The 22,205-nt window shown below is 43.7% G+C and overlaps 1 protein-coding gene across 3 annotated transcripts in view; it reads left to right on the top strand.

Annotated features, from left to right (window-relative positions):
- The window catches only part of CNTNAP2 (contactin associated protein 2), a 1,655,791-nt gene that overhangs the window by 1,596,264 nt on the left and 37,322 nt on the right, over positions 1 to 22,205 (top strand). Inside the window, exon 1 of one of the 3 annotated variants that reach the window (XM_084896489.1) lies at positions 13,317 to 13,497. The exons of the other annotated variants lie outside the window; for them this stretch is intronic. The gene's annotated coding sequence lies outside the window, so the exon portion shown is untranslated. Of the gene's footprint in view, positions 1 to 13,316; positions 13,498 to 22,205 lie in introns of those variants that run through there. 3 annotated transcript variants of the gene reach the window in all.

Raw genomic sequence — 22,205 nt, 5'->3', positions numbered from 1 at the left:
AGTAACAAAGGAACTAAATGGTCAGATCTGAAAAGTAAAAAAAAAACAAACTACGTAACTTTATTTTGTAGAGGAGCAAAAAACCTAAATAGCTCTGGAGACACCAGTGTATATATTATTAAAGAGTCAGTCAAGAAAAAGGCAACTTATGGCAGCAAATGAACAAATAAAAATTTGGGATAGCCATTCCCACCCAAAATAAAGTTTAATGCTTTCAGTTTCCATTTGTTTTAAAAGGGGAAACAGTTTATCTGGACTAGTTCTCTTTGTTTGGCAGGCTTGTGTTTATTTTGTAAAACATGATGAGGTTATTAAAAGACTCCACAGACTCTGAATGAAGTTGCACAACCGTAGATGCCTTCTCCCTACATGAGAACAGAGCAATGGCAAAAACCATGGAGTCATTCTTCTCATCTCAGATCTTATCACGGTAAACTGTAGTCCTGTTACTGACCTTGGTGTCAAAGCAATATTAGAGCCCACCTGAGTCTCAGACCACCTGGCATTTTAAAGCCTAAGTCTACTTAAACAGAAAAAAAAAAAAAAAAAAGTCTTGGTCTCCCTGAGCTCATTTATAAATTCATCCTCAGCCAAAGTGATACCAAGACCCCTGCCTTGTCCAGCAGGGGTGTCTTCATTGAAGTCCCATTCAGACCCTCCTGCTTTGGGGATACTCCTTTGGGAAGGGGTTGAGAGTCTGTCTCTTGTGCGACCAGCTCTCAGAATCAGGAGAGTTTCTTGCAGACCAGTCAATTTCAGTGAAAGATACCTGGGCTAATTGGCTCACATCCCACAGTCTTAAAACTGTCACAAAGATCTACTCCCTTACTGCTTTGGCTTCCTCCTCCCTCTCCCCATTCTCATTTCATTAGCAACCAACATGAGTGTTCACGCCCCTGGAGGTGAATATGACTGGTGTAAATGAATATAAACCATCTGTGTAGCTCGAGAGGTTTTTCTTCTAATAAACCTAGTGATAGGCTGTAAACAAATGGAAAGGGAAGAGCAACCTTCTGGAGGCAGCTGAGAAAACAAAAAGCAAGTGGGCTGTAAGTCAGATTGTTGGTGAATCTGAACAGGCCACCAACTTCCTAATCTGGTGTGTGTTCTTACCTAAATGTTGGGGTCTTATGACCCTGGACAGTCTCACTTACCCCAAAGCATCCAAATTAGGCTCACTTTTTATTTTATTGATGCTATAACATATTTTCTTAATTGAATTTATTGGGGTGATTAGAAGTAGGAAAAGTGGGGAGGATAAATGGTGATGGAGGGAGACTTGACTTAGGGTGGTAAACATACAGTACAATATGTGCTCATTGTTAAGCAAAGCAGATGGTGTGGTGGGTGAACTGTAGGAATAGTGTTAATCTTTGCAAATGATCCTCGTGGTCCGAATGGGTAATTGCTTATTTCCTTCCATGAGAAGTTACAATCTCATCAAGATTCTACAGCCCACTCTTGAGTCTGAATCTACATCTGACAAGAAGGATTTCTTTCAGGAGGATAAAGGGGAAAAGAAAGATCACTGTTTTTCTCTGGAGCACAATGATGCTCAGGAAAGAACAGATCAAAAAAGACCTCTCCCCGTTGCCAGTAATCAAGGCATTTGGGAAAGGAAGTGCGGCCCCTCCTTGTGAAGAATTTAATTTATAACTTTCTAATAGCATGCTGCTCCAATAGCATGATAAGCTATTCCTGAAGACTTTGTTATCTAAGATACTATTTGTCGGTGAAGACTGCTTGTCGATGAATGGAGAGACTGATGAATTGGCTATCAACATAGACAAAGGAGCATATTGATTGCAATGGCTTTGTGTTTGGTAATATGTTAGATAGCAACCATGCATGGAAAACATATTCCCTTAAGGCTCTTGCACATATTGTTCTGAAAAAATAGGTCGTGATTATGATGAAAAGATCATCATGTGTTCATGTCTTTACCATAAAAGTGAAGTAAAGTTTTTATAATGATATCAGTCCAAAAAAATAGTGATGATATCAAAACCCTTCATTTTTTCAATATCTCCAAAGTTCATCTGTCATCTTAAAAGACTTGGTTCTAGTGGGTAGGACTCCATTTGAGAGGGGATATTTAAAGGAAAACATTCTCCTGCCTTCTGGAGATGGCAACCCCATTGCCTTCATCCCCCCAACCATTCTGATCTCCTCCATCTCTGAATCTCATAAAAAATTGTTGGTGGCATTCATTTGACTAAAGACTATAATGACATGATGCCTAGTGCTTATCTAAACAGCCCTGTCGTTTCAGGAATATCATCCTCATTTTACAAGTCAGGTAACTGAGGTTCAGAAGGTTAAATAATTTGTCTGAGGTCACACAGCTACCAAGTGATGAAGACAGTCAGGATTCAAACCCAGCTTCTACTGCCTTGAAAATCATGATTTTACTTCTGCACCACTTGGCTGTCTAGTCATGGATGTCCTCGCATTATTATTTAACAAATCTATTTTGTGCATGATGCTAGGAGGTGATAATTCTTTTGAAAGTTGCTGCCTCATTCCCCAACTGTGTCTCCTGATCACTTTGCTGAACTCACATATAGTTTCCAGTTAATATGGGAGCAATTAAATTGAATTCCTGTCTTTTGGGCCCTTATCTCGAGCTTCTCTTCTTTACTATAGATGGATCATCACTATTACCTCTAACTCTTTTTGAAGAATTGCCTCTCCTTCGATTCTATGTGAACTATTTTATATCCCCTATACTAAAACCAAGAGTGTCACCATCTGTGTCCACTATGTAAGTGCAAACTCCTAAAAACAGTAGCATTTATGGGCCAGAAATTAGAGGAGAGTAAAATAAATCTTTGAAATTATAAAGAGAAAGAAAGTTGGAGTAGCCATCCCCCATCTCTGCTGTCCATGGGGTTAACCTTTCCATCCTAAAGTTGAAAGGAAGGCTTAGATGTCCCTGAAGACCAATTCATCTTCCAAATGAAGGTGCTGGGTCATCGGTATCATACATAGACAACAAGCCATGAAGGGGCAGGTGAGGAGACATCTATCCTGGTGCACCCTGGGGAGACACCTGGGTGTCTTACTCAAATATCACCTTCCTGTGGTCTTCCCTGGCCACTGTTTTTAAAATTGCAAATCCTACCACATGTCCGCCCTGATCCTCCAGGAGGGATAAAATGGAACTGAGCGCCCATATCCTGTGCATCCTGGGATCATCTTGTACCACAGTTTCAGATGTGGCACACCCCTCTTCTCTTTCCTCTCCTCCCTGACCAAGGAAGGGTCTGACAGTGGCTCTTGGGGCCATTGACTGGTTAACTGACCTTTATTGTATAATTATTTTAAGTAACCCACCATCTTTTTTTTTTAATTAAACATAGTTAAAGGAATACAAGCACATATTTGGGTGCAAATAATCCCCAAAGTACCAGCAGTGAGTGACATCTGTGTTATTACTTTACCTTCACTGTCCCATAATGCAGCAGGTGAAGGAGCTGTGGTTTGTTATTGTTGTGGCAGCTTAGCCTTTTATTTATGATATTAAAAGAAAGGCAGCGACCCTCTGACACTCATGAGAGTGGAGGAAACTGCGAAGGTGGAAAGCCTTTCTCTGCACACGCGAAGGTTACAGGTGTTCATAGGGCTGGTCCTATAGGCACACCTGAGTAATGGGACACCTTTGCTAGCCTTCTCCCCATCACCCAGGAAGGAGGCTGGACAAGAGCTGGTCCTGGGCACACACTATGTGCGGGGGCTGGAGACCAGGGCAGGGGATGCCTAGCCAGACCCCTTCTCCCCAGTGCCACTCGATGTAGCCAGGGTTTCTAGGTACCTGAGCACCAGGGCAAATCTCCTCATAGGAAAGGAAGATAAAAGTAAAAAAAACTCCAAGTGGCAACAGGAGCAAAGTCTGGGGACAGGAAAGAGGGGAAATTTCTCTAGTAGTTGAATCAAATCCAGGTCCTTTATGTTTTACAATATGTGTGAGAAAGGATCACATTTTACCTGGCAAAATCATGACAAATTAAAAGAGAAGAAAAAACCCTGTAACCATTTGATTCAACTGAGTAAAAATCATAATTACTATAATTATTTTTAAATTGCATAACTATTTACATACCTTTACATATATGCTATGCAATATACATATACATACACACACACACACACACACACACACTCACACACTCTAGGGGCCTGGTGCATGAAATTTGTGCACTGGGGAGGGATCCCTCAGCCCAGCCTGCCCCCTCTCACATACTGGGAGCCCTCAGGGGATGTCCTACTGAGGGCTTAGGCCTGCTCCCCACTGGGAGCAGGCCTAAGCCCCAGTCTGGCCTCCCTTTGCAGGAGGCAACCAGGCTGATCAGAGGAAGGTGCTACCCCATCACCCCACTGCTGCAGCCACTGCCAGTCACCTCAGCCACCAAGGTATTTTCATCAACACAGACTCCCGTTCCTTCATCATTGAAAAAAATGACAACTTTCTTTAAGCATTTTCAAGATGTGTCTTTCATAGGATATGACATTTCTTTCTTTATTTTTATTTTTATCCTCACCTGAGGATATGTTTCCATTGATTTTTTTTTCCCCTTCCTTCTGATCCCAGGCTCGGCTCCTTCCCAAGCGTCAAGCCTCCACCTCAGGCTTTAGGCTTGGGAAGGGGGCGTGGCCCCCCACCCTTCTGATGGCCAGCTGGGAGTGACCTGGGTGCCAAAGAGGTTCTTGGGACCCAGGTATGTATGCAAATTAACCACCATCTTTGTTTGGTTAATTTGCATACTCTAATTGTCTGTGAGTGTGGCAGGGGTATGGTCAATTTACATTTCTCTATTATTAGGTAAGATGTGTGTGTGTGTGTGTGTGTGTGTGTGTGTGTGTGTGTGTGTGTATTAACCCATTTTGTTTGCTTATGACACAGAATTCCAGTTTTTGTATGTTACACCTTCCTATTTTACCATTCGGACAAGATAAGCCAATATGATGCTCTTTTCACAATTAGAGAGAAAAGGGTATTTTCTCTGCCAGGGCAAGGGCTTCTGGCTGTTCTAGAAAAATGTCTCAGTTTGTTTTGTAAACATCTTGATCCATAGCAAGGCCTTTCTGGATTCCCACGAGATTCATGCCTATGATAATATATTAAAAAATAGACTTAGCTAACAGCAAGATACATTCATGTATTCTGGGTACGGAAATAGACTAAGGCTCCCTAATAAATAAGAAAAATTTCACCAATTATTGTCAATCAGACATTGAAATTGGCTCTGAGGGGAAGAGAGAGAAGCAACATAATTCATGTCACTTAAAATTAAACCAAGCCATCAATTTCCTTGCCTCTCGGCTGCTTGTCCTATTTTAAATGATGGTTCAGGAATCAATATCAGAAATGGGGGGGTAGGGAGCGAGGGGGGAGTAGATGCTGAGCAGTTTGTTGGGATAATTGTTTTACAATAAAAATGCAGAAAAAGAAATGGGGTTCATGTCAGGTATGAAATAGGCACCTCCTCAGAACGCCCTTGTAAAATGGTGTGCTGTGTGCTGCTTATATAAAGCCGTAAAGAAATTATAGCCATCGCTGAGGAGGCAGGGTGTATTTATAGAAATCCGATAAACGTGGGTGGACATTCCTGCTCTGCTACTTATTGACTTTTTGTTCCTGGGTGTCCTCATCCATAAAGTGAGGAATAATGATAAACCCGCCTCTTCAGGCTGCTGAGAAAATGAAACAAAATGAAGCATCCATGTGATGCTTTTAGCACATGGAACAGCATAGAGGAGCATCCAGTTCCTCCATGGGCGTAGGCTGTGTCTGCTTTGTTCCTCCTGTCCCCCAGGACTGACTGGGCGTATAGCACATGACAGATGCCCCCAAATATTGGTCAAATGGCTTAATTAGGAATGCTGGCCAACCTGGTATTATTATTTTACATCCTTTTGACATTTTAATGGCTATACAATATTCCATTACATGGATGTAATATCCTAACCTTGTATAATACCTCTGTGCCTTTCTGGGTGTTCACTATGTCTCTGAGTGACATCTCTCTCTACAGACAGCTGTATTTGGAGGCACTGGGGTTCTGGTGTGGCCAGAGAACTGTCCTCCCAAATCTGAGAAAGGAATCTTGGGGCAACCTAAAGAGAAAGGCTTTGCAGTCATGCTCTAAAATCAAGGCGAGTTAGAATGCTGGGACTGGAGGGGACCTTCTCCGGATTCCTCACCTGAGCTGCAGAGGCTCCGTGGAGAGCTGAGCCGCAGTAAGTGCTGGTCTTTGATGAGAATCCAGTCCCAATCCCTAGTCCCAAGTGTCTTTGCTCTGGAGCAGTATTTGCATGAATACCTGTGTGTGTTCATAGTTAACACGTGTGCTGTGCCCCAGGCACACAGCTGATGCTACTGAACGTGTACCTCCTTGGCATGCATTTGACTCAGATCACAGAGGTTAGAGTTCAGGCCATCAGACCCCTCTTTTTTTGGGTGAGGTTAAGTACTGGGAAGACTTTATGAAACACTTGGGTGACTTTTCCTGCTGTGAAAATTTGAACAGAGGGCATGAGGTGAGCTCAGACTATCACTGTGGAAAAGCTGCCAGGGTCACTGTCTAAAAACCACACATGGCATCACCTAATTGGGTGAATTCAACCTGAATTTCAGAAATTCAATCCAACAATGTCACCGAGTTCACCAGACTAAGGGAAATTATTCATATTGAAAACAGTGTAAAAATAGCGACCCTTGCGGAAAAAGACCCCTGTGCAACCCCATTGATGCCTGGCAGTCAGGCCTTGCCTCCTGAGGGCTTGGTTGTCTGGTTTTCTGGTTGTTAGATACAGGGGAAATCTGAATCCTTGAAAGAGGGTTAGCCTCCCTCTGCACCGCAAGTGTTCCCCTGAGTTTTTGTAACATTCACAGTAATGGGCCCAATGAACTATACAACGACCCACCTTGAGAAGACGTTCAAATGAACGTCGCTAACGTGACCATGATCTTCACTTTTACTCAGCAGAGATCCCAGTTTGATCCAGTTGTATCTGACGGGATTCAGGCAGGTTTGGGGATAGGAAGGTTGTAGGGTCAAGGAGTCTTTCCCTGAGGGATCCCAAGGTCTCTTGGGAAAGGACTCATTCAAGGGAAGAAAGGACACGAAAAGAACCATGTCCCATTCTCTGGGCTGAGGGCCACGTGGATTTCACTGTGGTGACTGGCAATCCAGAGGCCTGTCATTCAGGAGAACAGCTACAGCAAAGACTTGCTGTGAATAACTCAGCGAAGGAGCAGCAGGTAGCCATGCAGACCTTTGTGAGAAACACTGGAAAGGTCAGGGACCATCCCAGGTCAGAGAGAGCCTGCATGGGTGGGCCAACAGTCCTGTAGCTATGGTGAAAACTCAGCCACGTCTGCAGGGACCACAGGCTGCACCAGCAGCTTGGCCGTCACCACAGAGAGCACCCAGACCCAGATAGATGTTCAGTGCCAGCATTCAGCACCAGGGTGCGCACCCTTCCCAGTCCCCAGACTGCCTTGATGTTTCAGGAGGAAGAGGTTAGCAGGAGCTTGGTGCTCAGAGGGGAGGACTGGCTACATAGGCGCTGCAATTGTTGGGGAGACTTTGGGAGAGTGGAGACCCGGGAAGTCCTGAAGTCACAGCCATTGCTCAGCCAGAGAAACATTGTTTTATTGATGTTGAGACTCTATCCCCAGCCAATATCCAGTATATGCAGGTGGCTCTTTGTCCTAGAATCTGTCTTTGGGTTGGAACCATTTACAAGCTGGGAGGAGGCACCAGCAGCCAGGCACCCTGTGTCTGCACTGAGTCTGCACTGTGTCTGGAGGGAAGAGAAGTGTGACTAAGCTGACTTGCATTCTGCCAACCAAAGGAAAATATAATTAGCACGGCAGCAAGCCTCAGCAGAACCCATGGGAACCTCCAAGAAGGAAAGGGCTCCCACAGCTCGAGGTGATATCAGAGAAAAGAAAAGGCCACCCTTCTCTGATCCCATCGCTGTCCCCTCTCTCAGGCCTACAGTTCAATAAAGGGACAAGACAATGAAGGCCAGGGCAGCCGTGCCAGTGAAAAGGACTTCCTGCCGCTAATGGTCATGGCAGGGGCTCTGGTCCTGCGTCTCAGAGTCAGCTGCTGTATACAGCCTGGTAACTCCTTCCTGCAGAGGCAAGAAAGCTCCCAGACCCCAGGAAGGAGGGAGACTAGTTGCCTTTGTCAGTACACCCCATGTAATGTCGACAGATGGAAAATGAGGCAGATATTAACAGCCTCCCACCCCCAGGAACAGAACTGAGGGCTGGCTGGTGTCCGTCTGGAGCCTGCTCCCCAGCGAACAGCCTCTGAAAAGGTGAAAAGGAGCACTGCTCTCTAATGCATCTAATGGACCTTCTCTTGCCCTCAGTGGCACAGATTGTATTTAGAGACTATTTGCTAAGTTTTATAGATTTTTATTTACCGTATTTTCTGGCGTGTAAGACGACTTTTGAAATGAAAAAAATCAACCGAAAATTGGGGGTCATTTATTAAAAATTTAATTAAAAAAAGAACTGGTGTTGCCTCGGAAGTGGGGGGTAGTCTTATACAGCAAATATAGGCCTAAACCTATGTTTTAACTGTAAAATTGGGGGGCGTCTTATACGCCGGAAATGCGGTACTTAACATTACCGTATCTTCTTGGATACATTCAGCTGTTAAGTCATTTAAATAACTAGAGCTGAACATATGTGCAGGTTGACACGCTTCTCAAAGTCATCTTTTTTTTTAATAAGTAAGGGTGATGCCCTGGCTGGTGTGGCTCAGTGTTGAGCATTGGCCAGAGCACCAGAGGGAAGCAGGTTAAGGGGTTAAGGGAACATACATGACCTGTGGGTTCATTCCCCATCCCAGGTCGGAGAGTGTGCACGAGGTGACCAGTCAATGTGTCTCTCTCACATCAATGTTTCTCTCTGCCTCTCCCTATCCCCCTCCTTCCTCCCTTCATGTCTCTCTCTCTCTCTCTCTCTCTCTCTCTCTCTCTCTCTCTCTCTCTCTCTCTCTCTCTTCTTCCCTCCCTCAAAAAGGCAATGGGAAAAATATCCTCAGGTGAAGATTAACAACAAAAACAGTTTTAAAGAAGTGATAGTGGTAATGCTCTTTTTAAAAAGTTAGCATTGCCTTTAAGAAGAGCTTACCCAAGGGGGAGTCTATGAATAGTGACTGGCTCCTATCTAACACACACTTCCTGTTTGCTTGATGAAAAAGAAAAAAGTCAAAAATAATATCTATATTCTAAACCAAGTGTTAAGTCATTTAAATAACTAGAGGCAAGAAAGTGTGAGCAACTTCCCCGCCCCCACCCATCCCTCTAGTCTGGAGTCATCGGTGAAGATCTAATGTCATAGAATATATAGCCAAAATAACTGTCCTGCATTCCTTAAGGAACATTTAAAGTTACTGGTTCTGACTTAAAATTTACTCACTCATTAGGCAATCGGTTTTTCAGATGTTTTAAGGTAAAACACTCAAGTTTATCACCAGAAGCCCAATGGTGTGGAAAGAAACCGACCAGGCTTCTGTTAGCTCCTCTTTTGCTAAAACCCCCATTGCATTTGCTCACTGCGGGACTGAGTAAATGAGTTCTCTTCCCGGTGCGCTGAAAATGCCCCAGGCAGACAGGGTAATAATCTCTCCTAGGGTGGCTCCAGGGGTTCACATGCTTAAGGAACAGCCATGAAGACTCTAGCTGAGAATCCATCGTTTATCTCTCATTCAATAAATCTTTATTTACTGGCCCAGGAACGGTGGTATGTGGGTGCCTGAGATCTACCAGTGATTACCTAGTGACCAGCACAGGAGGACAGCTGGAATTACTCTAATTCTTCCCTGGCGCAGCAGCCTGGCCAGCCCCAGACTGCCCCCTAAGCCTGGCCAGGGCCCCTGCTGGACAAACAGCTCCGTGCTCACCTTCCCTCTGCTTTGTATTTGATTCCCTAGGAGGCATAGCTCCCTCCCCCAGGGAAAGCCCTCCCCCCAACACACAAATCCAAGCGGTCCCCTCTAACCCTGATGCCCTGCCTGCTTTCCCACGACAAGCAGCCTCTAAGGACCCTCCTTCCTCTTAGGATATGTTGCTCTGTTTGCAGGTCCCCAAGCCCACATTCCTGGTGATGGCTCTAAGTGGCTGCAAAGAATTACCACACCTCGTTTATCACCAGAATCCCAATAGTGTAGAAAGAAAGCATCTGAAAGACTGATTTCCTCATGAGTGATCACAGGGTCACCCGGGACCTGGTGGGAGGCAGATGATTTTGACAGGAAGCTGGGTTTGGGAACCACTGTTTCCAGTTACAAGATTATGCACTTTTGTTTGGGCTTTTCAGAACCAGCAGGCATTTCCCTCCAATGCTTCTTCCAGGAGCTGACCCTTCCCATCTGCTTCTTCCCAGCTCTCAAAGCCTTCCCACCAGGTCTTTCTAATCTCGTGCACAGAAACCTCATCACTGCACATAATAAAAAAGATTGGGGTTTTATGTGTTTTTAGCCAGCTCTTGACCCGGCCCCATGCAGAGCACACACTAGATAGATTGGATTTTAAGGACACGTCTCTGCTAAATCCCATGCTTATGGTTTCTCCACAGTGAATAAGCCTTAATCATACTCCCTGCATTGCCTTCTGAGATGAAGGAGAAAAAGAAGTAGCTGATCTCAGGGACTTAAGCAAAAGTCCTTGAACTTTTTAACCTTTCTTATGGCTAAAACATGTTTTTCAAATTTAGACACAGTAAAATTCACCCTTTTTAGTGTAGAGGTCAATGAGTTTGGCAAATGCCTATATTCTATAACCACCACACTAATTAACGCACAGAACAATTCCTTATGTAACCCCCAAATTTCCCTTGTGACCCTCTGTCTGCTCTCAGCTCCTGGGAGCCACTGATCTGTTTTCTGTCCCCATCATTTTGCCTTTTCCCAAAGGGCATTTGTCACTTCAATGGAGACATACAATATGTTGGCCGCAGCACTTTAAAATAGCATATATTTAAACAAATATTGGAGAAAGTGCTGACTATTCTTTCTTTATTTTTGGTTTCTGCCTCTTATAATCTGACTAGAGGCCCAGTGCACAACTTGGGGGGGGGGGGGGGGAGAGTAGTGGTATCCCTCAGCCCAACCTGCACCCTCTCCAGTCTGTGATCCCTCTCACAATCCAGGACTGCTGGTTCCTAACTGCTCGCCTGCCTGCCTTCCTGATTACCCCTAACCGCTTCTGCCTGCCAGCCTGATCACCTCCTAACCACTCCCATGCCAGCCTTATTGACGTCTAACTGCTCCCCTGCCAGCCTGTTTGCCCCCAACTCCCTCCTCTGCCTGCCTGGTCACCCCTAACTGCCCTCCCCTGCAAGATTGATCACCCCCAACTGCCCTCCCTTGAAGGCCTGGTCCCTCTCAACTGCCCTCCCTTGAAGGCCTGGTCCCTCTCAACTGCCCTCCCTTGCTTTCCTGACCACCCACAACTGCCCTCCCTTGCAGGCCTGGTCCCTCCCAATAGCCCTCCCCTGCTGGCCATCTTGTGGTGGCCATCTTATGTTCACATGAGGGCAGGATTTTTTACCACATGGGGGCAGCCATATTGTGTGTTGGAGTGATGATCAATCTGCATATTACTCTTCTATTATTTAGGATAGAGGCCTGGTGCACGGGTGGGGGCCAGCTGGTTTGCCCTGAAGGGTGTCCTGAATCAGGGTGGGAGTTTCCTTGGAGCATGGGACAGCCTGAGCGAGGGGCCTGTGGTGGTTTGCAGGCCTGCCATGCCCCCCAGTGACCCAAGTGGAGGTCCTGGTATCTGGAATTTATTTACCTTCTAAATTGAAACTTCATAGCCTTCAGTGGAGGCCTAGGCTGTCAAGGGCAGGAGGAAAGCTTGGCTTCTTCCATTGCCTCGGAAACCCAAGCCTCCCTCCTGCTCTCTGTGGCCACAGCCTTGGTTTGTGGTTAATTTGCATACTCGCTCTGATTGGCTGGTGGGTGTGGCTTGTGTGTAGCAGAGGTGTAGTCAATTTGCATATTACTCTTTTATTAGATAAGTATGCCTGTATCATTTTGTGGATCTTACTCCTTTCCACAGCATATGTGATGAATTAGAAAATCCAGGTGAAACAGGCACTTTATTTGGTAAATACAGACTAGTAGGTCCCTTATAAAAGTCCAGTTGATTTTCTTTCCCATGGCCAAAATTTTCCCACCTACCTTTCCACCCCACCTACTACCCTTTGCAAACTCCTAATTCTGATATGGTCAATAATTGAGGTACACTCCTGCTTGCTGGGCCAGGAAACGGAACAAGGTTCATGTTGCCAGAGCTTCAGTGCTATATCTTGATCTGAAAATGCATCTTCTCATCTATTTCCTACCACTGCTATCTTCCCTTTCTTTGAGAAGGAACATAACAAAAGAAAAATACTTGATTTGATAAGATGCCAGAATATTAAGGTGCTCCTGAAAAGTGTGGGATGATCGAGCCCTTCCCAAAGGAGAGAAGAGGAGGAAACCAGAGAAGAAAAACACAGCAGTTGGAGCTTTCACAGGATCAGAACTTGAGTATTGGACAGGTCACCCCTGTTCCAGCCATTTCCTGACTATTGGGAATCACCACACTAGGCTTGGGCAAGACTGGGAGGCAAGAGAAGGTCACTTGAGGTCAAGGAAAACCAGCAAACATTAGATGTATGTTTCCAGATCCAAGAGTTACCGAACATTCCTCAAAAATAATTCCCACTGACCCTGGCTAGGTTGGCTCATTTGGTTGAGCATTGCCCCATGCACTGAGAGGTTGCTGTTTGCAGCTGATTGATATTTCTTTCTCCCTCTCCCTTCCTCTATCTCTAAAAATCAATAAAAACATTTTTAAAAATAATTATAATAATTCCTACTGAACCCAGTCTCCATGTGGCTGTTCTAGCCTGTAGCATCTGACACAGCCACAATTTCCATCTCATGATGAGTACCTTTCGCAATGAGAATAGGCATCATCTTCGTGGAATACACTGGAAAAAAAGTGTTCTCTCAAAGGCCAGGCTCTCAAAGACCTCCTTGAAGATCAGCAATGTCTGACATATCTGACCCAGGTACCCTATGAAATCAAAGTCCAAATTTCACAAGCGGCAGATCTACTCAAGTGCTGTGGGTATTGCCAATGTGTTGGGAGGCTGCAAATAAAATTACTAAAAAAAAAACAAGCAAAAAAAAACTCCAGTCCATATCTTAGGCCTTTTCTTGAATGTGTTGCAATCTCCACGCAGTTCAGTCTGTGCCCCCAGGCCCGAACTCCACTCCGTGTTTTCTGCCCTCCCCGCACCTGACGTTCTGAAGCCCAGGCTCTGGTCCCACACTCCGGGCTGAAAGCAGCAGGCAGGAATTCCAGCTGCCGACAAAGGACAGTTCTGGGAGCTTCTGAAGTCTGACTCAGCCAGGGGGAAATCCACCTGCATCACCAAAGCGAGGGGCACACCTGAGCGGGGGCTGACCGCTAGAGGCAAGTATTGCCTGCTAGAGGCTTACTACTTTGAGAGGCTGAATTCCTGGAAGGGTTCGCTGCTCTCTTGGTCTGAGGGGCACAGGAAAGAGTATGAAAGAGTCAATGATCCAACTGCTAAGGGGAGTGCTGGGACTGGGTTTTAACAGTCCTTTAAGCGGTGCCTTTGGTACAGGGATTTCTGACTCTTATCTATTGATCTGGTCTCTGCAAGGTCGGGTGTTCTTTTGGGAGCAGGATGGAGATGGGACTGAGTCACTTAGAGTGCTTGAGTTTGCTTTAGTAGCACCCCCAATTCTACTACCCACATGGTCACCACGAGGGACAGGTAAAGAAAAAGCTGGTAGAGTTGGTAGAGTACTGCTTTGTGCAGTGTGTGTGTGTGTGTGTGTGTGTGTGTGTGTGTGTGTGAGAGAGAGAGGGGGGGGGGGGCGGACGAGAGAGCGCAAAGCTGAGATTTACATGGTGTGAATAGTTAAAAGTGTTAATAGGATTTCCAAGACTTGTTTAAAGAGGAGGGTTTCCTTTTTAATTTAGAGCAAATTATTTTGTTTTATAACAAAGATGCTAGTAAATGATAATAATGTAGTGCTTTCTATAAGCATACACACACACACCCAACACTGGAAACTATCACCAAAAAGGAGCATACTTGCATGCTCCTGTAAAATTAATTATCCCCTAAATAAAATAGAATAATTAATAATTTGAGAAAAATAAAGGATATAGGTTCCTCATATCATTGTGTTATATTTAAAGCAATTGGTTCTGTTTTATTTTGCTGGGTTATTTTAAGGAGTAAAAAGAGCATCAAAATGCCTGTTTGGTTTTCCTCTTTTAAAATTAGCATAATATTTGGTTATCCCTGAAAAGGGCTTTAATTCTCCACCCTCCTATTTGGCGGACAGCTCTGGGAACTTTGCTTATCTCTCAGTGGGGTCTGATTCCCACTTGCAGTCAGTGAAGAATAAAATCGATTTCTTTGCATGACACCTAATCCTCGCCATTAGCACATCAGAAGTGCACAGCCCTCTGAATATGTGTCATTTCTTCCCACATTTCTCCTCATTTACATCCATAATGATTGAAGCTCTTCTTTTGATTAAGAAACCTAAGAATTAAGGGAATTGTGCACCTCTCCCTTCAGATTATTTATTTAGAGGACTCTCCACTAAATAAATTACATACATATATACTGTGTGTGTGAGTTTAACCAAATGAAGGGATAAGAGAACAAGAAGTCTACTGCTTCTCCAGATCCAACTTTACTTTTTCCAGAATCAACTAGCTCTGTTTCTGAAGAAATGCCAAGGTGGCCAATCAAAATCTAACTCTTCAATTCCTCTCTAAGAGTACCTCTTGCCAGACTACACCTACTCCTGTGAAGTGTCCAGGTTGCAAGTTCACTGCATTTAATTTACTCAGGAGGGGTTCCTTTGCTTTTAGATGGATATTGGAAATGTCCACATAGACTCAGTCCGTCACATTGTATTTGCACGGCTTTTTGTATATAGCTTCTGGCTGTTATTCAGATCGCAAGGCTGCTGATTAATACCAGAACTAATAATAACAACCATTTCTCAGAAGTCTGTTGTGTACCTTTACCTATGTGAAGGCCTCGACTCATATTGTCCTAATTAATTCTCACTTTATTCTTTAGAGTTACCTAATACCCATGTTTCCCCGAAAATAAGACGTCCTCTGAAAATAAGACCTAGCGCATGGAAAGATAAGACATCCCCTGAAAATAAGACCTAGCACAACTTTGGGAGAAAAAATTAATATAAGACACTGTCTTATTTTCGGGGAAAGAGGGTATTATTCCCATCTTATAGATCAGAAAATTGAGGCTTCAGAAAGATGAAGCTACCAGCCTAGTATTACCTTCTAAGCGTGGAGTGGGAGCCCTGTCTGTCTGACTCTTCAGGGTCTTTACCTAATGTTTTGTTGATCTCACCTTCACAATCCAAGAGTTCTGAGAACAAGATAAATTAGTATGGCCCTCATGTCGTCTCACCAGTGAAGGGGTAAAAAACAGTTTAGACAAATGCACTGGAACTCTAGGAAACCTCAGTACAGGGATGACTATTCGCTGACTCCCCAAAATCCATGCTCCATATTCAGCCCAGTCTCTAATTTCCCAGTGAAGAGGGGGAGAGAGCCCCCACCCATGACCCCAAAGAGAGTATCTCCCCCCTTCCACTTACAGTGGAAGGAAAAGGAGAGCAGAGTCAGCCAGTGCATCTGAAAAGGAAGAGGGTTTTATGGTGTTCATTTCTTCTCTGTGTGAATAAGCCAAGCCCAGAGCTGTGCCTGTGAGAAAGGTTGGGTCCCCCACAGCAGGCCCTCCCAGTGGTCCTTAAACTGCTCGGCTGCCTTGGTTTATCATGTTTTCAAATCTGCTCATCACCAGGCTTCAAAAGGGACAATGCAAGTGTGAACTTTCAATCCTCAATAAGAAGTCACAAATGACAGCCATTCAGCTACTTTCATCACTTTAAAAGTCTCTATTCCTGAAACTGGCCTCTAACTTAAGTCTATATAATACAAGGAGTTGAGTGAGGAGTGAGAGGCTAGACTGAAAGTCAGGATGTCTCAAATTTTTAAAAATTCTTTATTAATATCTCTTATTCTAATTTAACCTGTGAGTGTTCTTTTTCATTCCTTCTTATTAAGACAAGGCTGTGTGACTCCTGAGGATTTGGGGAGCAGCTTCTATCATCAGTCATTTTTTTGTTCTAAAATCTTTGTATAATTGTAGGTACATATACAAGGAGTTCAGTCATCGCACTGCTTTTGCAAGTAACCATAGTCATATTACATCTTTTATTCGGCAAGCTCATTGTTTCCTCTTTTACTCATTTGGAATAGGTGACCATTTGGACAGGGACTAAATTAAAACTCACTGGAACCCTAATTACAGCCAGAGGAGAAGTCTGCGACTGAAATGAAACCAAATGTTGTGCATTGGCAGAGCACTTTTAGAAACAAAAATTATTTTAATTAAAATGTTAATTCTAGCCCTGGCCAGTGTGGCCAGTGGTTAGTGTCAGCCTATGCACCAAAGGGTCTCAGGTTTGATTCTCAGTCAAGGGCAAAGGCAAGTACCAGGATTGCAGGCTCAATCCCCAGCCTGGTCAGGAGGCAACCTTTCTCTCTCTCCCTCTCCCTCTCCCTCTTCCTCTCCCTCTCCCTCTCCCTCTCCCTCTCCCTCTCCCTCTCCCTCTCCCTCTCCCTCTCCCTCTCCCTCTCCCTCTCCCTCTCCCTCTCCCTCTCCCTCTCCCTCTCCCTCTCCCTCCCTCTCATTTCCTCCCCTTCCTGCCCTCCCTTCCACTCTCTCCTAAAAGCAATGAAAAAATTATCCTTGGGGAAGCATTAACAAAAAATAAAATAAAATGCTAATCCTAAATCTCACCAAGGTAAATCTTCTCAGAAGACACCAAACTGAATTTCTTCCCCATTTACCTTCAAACAAGAAAGTGTTCTCACAGGTGGAGAGGGAAACTCCATCTGGAAAAGGAGAGGGTGAGAGAGCCCCAGGCTTCAGCCCTACCCACTTTCATCTCCAGTTAATTCTCAAGAAAGCTAAAGATCCCTAAAACATGAAGCTGGCCAAGTCACTCCCAATTTGAGAACCCACAGGGGCCTCAGGTTCCTAAGCACCTTTTTACCCAGTTGTCCTGCACCTCTATTCATCCTCAGTGCAGGGTGACTTCACCCTTAAGGGCAGAAATGGCCAGCCCCTCCCCTGCACTCACTAGGCATTTGGTAACTGAACTTCTCAGATTCTGGTTTATTTCAGTATGTGTTGAAGTATTTTATTTATGTCTCTATGTCTAGGCTGCCCATCTACAGTACAGGAACCCAGTCCTATTTCTCTTTCTATCCCTGCTCTTCTCCATCTCTTCTGACTCTACTGTTTGAGTATTTCCTGGTACATAATACAGTAGTTGCTTCATCAATCAGTTCATTTCCCCAGATGCAGACACACCACCTCAGATGCTAAAAACATTTGTAGATCAATCAATAATTATGGCAAAACTTTGTCAATCTGGGGAGGTGCTAAAAATGGAGACAAGGATATGCCCACTTCTAAAAGTTTCCAAAAAGTGTAAACTGGTAAAATGGTGACTGGAAAAATTCTGGGGCAATTCCTAAATAAGTCACATGTCAGAATTTAAAGAATAATAGAATTTGTATAACCCAAGATGAGTTGTTCAGAATCAAGCCATACCAAGCTAACCATGTATCTTTTTTTGTGAGATTTGTAGAAGGGATATTTGAAACTAACTCAGGGATGTATTCTGATCAGTCCTAGAGTTCTTACTGCCGATCGATTACAATCTAATTATACCCCTGGAGTGCCATGGCTGACCAGTGTCCCAGAGCTAACATCATAGAGCCCTATCTAATGGTCTTGACTTAGTGTTTCTTCATTTCAGCAAAACATTTGACACAACCTGTCTTGGTATATTTTTTCACTTACTCAACAAATATTCATAAAAGGTACGTTATGTGCCAAGCATTGTATTCGGTGCTTATTCAGTGATTATGACTCAGAAGGAGATTATGAGTTCATTGCTAGCAAGGAGAACAAAACTAGGTCATAAACTGACTGCCTGGAATTCTCTTTGGAACAAAGCTGGAAGTTAATGCCATGCATCCTGACCGCAGGATGCACCGATGCTCCCCACTCACTCAGGTCTCAGCTCAAGAGTCATTTGACCACCCTGTCTATCAAACCTTGCTCGGGCAATTTCTTATTTCCTTATGTTGCTTTATTTCTCTTCAGTGCACCTTTCATTCTTTGCAGTTATCTTATTCATGTACATAGTTGCCCATTGCCTATCTCCTTAGACTGTGGTGTGAAGAAGGGGAGGCATTTCAAAGGACTATGTCTTTGTTCCTTTCTGCTCCACATGTTTATATCAGTGATAATTATTTCTATTCCTGCCTATTACACTTCCAGATGATGGAAAGTTAGGAGAGAAATAATTGATAAGATAAATAAGAGAATCAAAATTTATTATAACAGTATATTCTAAAGCACTTTGATCATTGGAAAAGTATAATTCAATGTAAGTTATCATCATTAATTTAAGTGGATGTAAATCAGAGCCAAAAGCAAAAGAATAAAGATTAAATACAAGCATTTAGGTTCAAAAAAATTAATTACAGTAATTCAAGATAAAGGAGACGAGGAGCGCAGCTCTGTGCATGCAGGGATTTAGCCAGGAGAAGGCCATCTTGGAGCTACTGGCATAGATACATAGTGTCCAGGTAGCCAAGCTGTCTCTGGGCATTTTTGGATGGTCATCTAGGTAGGAGTTCCATGTTGTGAAGTGGACATTGCCAAAGCAGAAAGTGGCTAGTGGAAGGTAACTCACTCAGGGAACAGCAGTGGGGATTGTGGGGCATTTAGCCCCAAGGAGAGGGGAGTTGGGGGGGTGGGGGCAGACTGTTTGTAACTCCCTGAGGGGTGCTCTCTTGGGGATGGATAGCTTGTGTGTGGTGAGGGCTAGATTAGAACTGATGGGTGCTGGGGGCAGGTTTTCATTCAGGGAAAGGGGATGACCAACCCACAACCGGTATCCTAGTATCAAGCCAGCTGTCACTACAGATATTTAAAGAGAAGCTAAGCAACCACAGCACCCAAGAGGGAAGCTGTAAGAGCTTGGCCAACTGGTCTTTGCTAGCTAACTCTAACCTACCCATTCATTCTAATTTCAGTGTCTTTGTTCCATTCCCACTGATTCTTTTTCTACCTGGTCTGACATCTGGTAAAATAATGTTGTGCATAGTTGGCCTCCTCTAGATGAAAGTACTTTGACTCTACTGGGCTTGAAGGTGTGTGTTCTTGTTCAGTCCCTGACTCTTCCCGTCCTCTTGGGGTATTTTCCCCTTCTCCATCACTCTGCCCTCTCTGTGGGGTGGAGTTTGACACCTTTGCTCTGTGAGAGCCCTCTGAACTCTGTTATTATTGTCCACTGGGCATTGTGACTCCTTGCATCTATACATGGATTCCTTCACCTTTTACAGTGGTGGGTGTGCCCGAGCCTTCCCTAAATGACCTGAGTACAGCCTGATCTCTGAGGATCTAGTGAGTGTATTTTACCTCGGGGGGGGGGGGGGGGGGGGGGGGATGGAAAGAATGACTGAAAAATGCAACTTGAATATGTTTTTCTGAGGCAGTTTCTCTTTCTCTTTTCAACACTTTAGAACTCTAACAGTTTTAGAATTGAAATTCCATAGTTTTTTTTTAATTCCAGTTGGAAGATATGGTGGCTTGAACTAGATGATAATTCATGGAGACGGACAAAAATGGGCAGTTTCCTTGTGTATTTTGAAGGTTCAGGAGATACTACCTGCTGATGGATTCGATTCAGGGAAAGTGGAAAAGAAAGGCCCAAATTCTTAATTCGTGTATTGAAATTAAGGTACTTTTTTTCTAAGGCCACAGAGCCATTCGTGGCAGGGCTTTGACTTCAATTCAGATCTCTAATCTCATAAAGAAACAACTGCTCTTACTTCTCCTTCTTGCATAATTATGAAATTTGCATAAAAAGGGATAAGTGGGTATTAGCTCGTTGATATCAAGGTAATGATGTTTTGAGGCTGTATTTAGTAGACAGTGGGTAATGTCCATCCAACTAGTCAGTCAATTTGTGGTTCCTTTCAACCAGTCTTCTATTCTTTTGGAATCAATACATTGTCTCTGAAAGTAGGTGTTTGTAACCACAAATGCATTTCAGCTAAATTCTTTTCAGAGGTTGTCCTATTTTCAGAAGCAACATTTCCTAGTGATGTCATGAACTATTAGAGGCATAGTGGGCAACAGGGCAAGTCCATCTCTTGCAGGAGCTCTCATCCCAGTAGCATGTTCTGCAGTTTTAGTAAACTGGTCTTAGTAAGCAAGCTGTCCTATAAAACCTCCCTGTGAGCAGCACTTGCTATAAATTCCAATCCCCATTCTTCAGCTGATTCACCAGATAATTCAGAAAGAATCCTTTTACCTCTGAACTCTGGTCAAGATGTCCCCAGTAGCAATGGGGCAATAAGAGCACATAGGTGATAACTCAAATGAATAAAGAAAACAAAAAATAAGAAGATGTCCCCAACCCTTTTATAGATCCAAGAATTGAAAAAGAAAAAAAAAAGTAACAAAAACTAGAAATATGGATACCACTGCTTGTGGTTACTCTGTTCATTTATTCCCTAAACACTGAGTTCCCCACACATGCTGGATATGGTCTGTGGGAGGCAGCATTTGCGAATGGCACCCTTGATCTTAGGCTTTTTCCTCAATCTCACATGACTAGTTCAGGTTTTGGCCTCTTCGCCTACATCTCCTTTTGAACAGGCTCCGTTCTTTACCTTTCTCCAAAGCCGCCTGCCCTATATCTCAGACGATTTTATCAGTTACCTCAGAGCAGGACTGGCCAAATTCCAAGGGAAAAACAAAGTTATTTCAAGGGATTTATAACTCAGCTTTGCTGAAATGTGGTCCCAAAACAGTACTGCTAATTGTGAAAGCAAATGCTAATAAAGGTCTCCAGGGAGAGCTCTGAGCACCTGCTCCAAGACCCCAAGGTCCACAGGGCAGGCACCCAGCTATTTTGTTATTCTGGGGACCAGCACCCAGCTATTGTTCGGGCGACCATTTTCAAGTCCTTTATGTAATTCGAGGTTCCCCTGAAAATGCCCCCTGAAGGGAACTGCTCAGAGAATGCTGTGGGTGGGAGATGGGAAGAAACAAAATGCAAGAGAGGAGTCAATCATGATTTTATTAAATATACCACAATACACTTTTATATAGTCATGGACTCATATTTGGTTATGCAAAACTTTGGATTCTGAAATGATTTATACGCTTCAGAACCTAGAAATTAAGGCTAGCAGCAGCATCTGTGAAACACTCCCTTTTGTTTCTGAAGGAACCTTAAAAGAAAAAAGAAAAAAATGGATAAAAAATACCTTATAGTGGCAAAAACTCTCCTATAAATTAACATCATCTGATAAGCTTTTAAGCGCAAGGCTAAATTGTTCTATAAATTTTCTTACACAATGGCAGGACTATTAAACTCTTAAATAAAATTATTCTCAAAAATTTTCCACCAGGGTGAAAGTTATTTTAAGTAATTTTTCAGGGATTCATACAAACATACAAACACACAAGTATCTAGAAGCAAAACAGAAATTTGTACCAACTTCCAACTTAAATATTCTAATGAGAGGGAGGAAGGAGAGGAGAGGAGAGGAGAGGAGAGGAGAGGAGAGGAGAGGAGAGGAGAGGAGAGGAGAGGAGAGGAGAGGAGAGGAGAGGAGAGGAGAGGAGAGGAGAGAGAGAAACACTGATGTGAGTGAGGCACATCAATTGGTTGCCTCTCCCTCACAGGCCAGGATTGAATCTGCAACTTAGGCATGTGCCTTGTACCGGGAATCGAACCCATGATCCTTCACTGCATGGGCCAGTGCTCTAACCACCGTCAAGAAAAATGTTCAGTGTCTTGATTGGAACAAAGCTGTATCTATTTGGCAAAATCATCCAAACTGCCCATACACTTAAAATAGGTACGCTTAGTATATACCAGTTAGATATGAGTAAGCTTGATTCAAAAAGTACAAGGCAAACCAAAAATAATTGTTTTATATTTCCTTAGTATATTTGATTCTGTCTCCAACTTCTGGTATTTTTATTGCCAAGAATT

This window comes from Pipistrellus hanaki (genome assembly GCF_964339955.1).
Source record: "Pipistrellus hanaki genome assembly, chromosome: 10".
NCBI lineage: Eukaryota > Metazoa > Chordata > Mammalia > Chiroptera > Vespertilionidae > Pipistrellus > Pipistrellus hanaki.
Note: the sequence above shows the minus strand (reverse complement) of the source record. Positions and strands in the feature narration are given on the sequence as shown.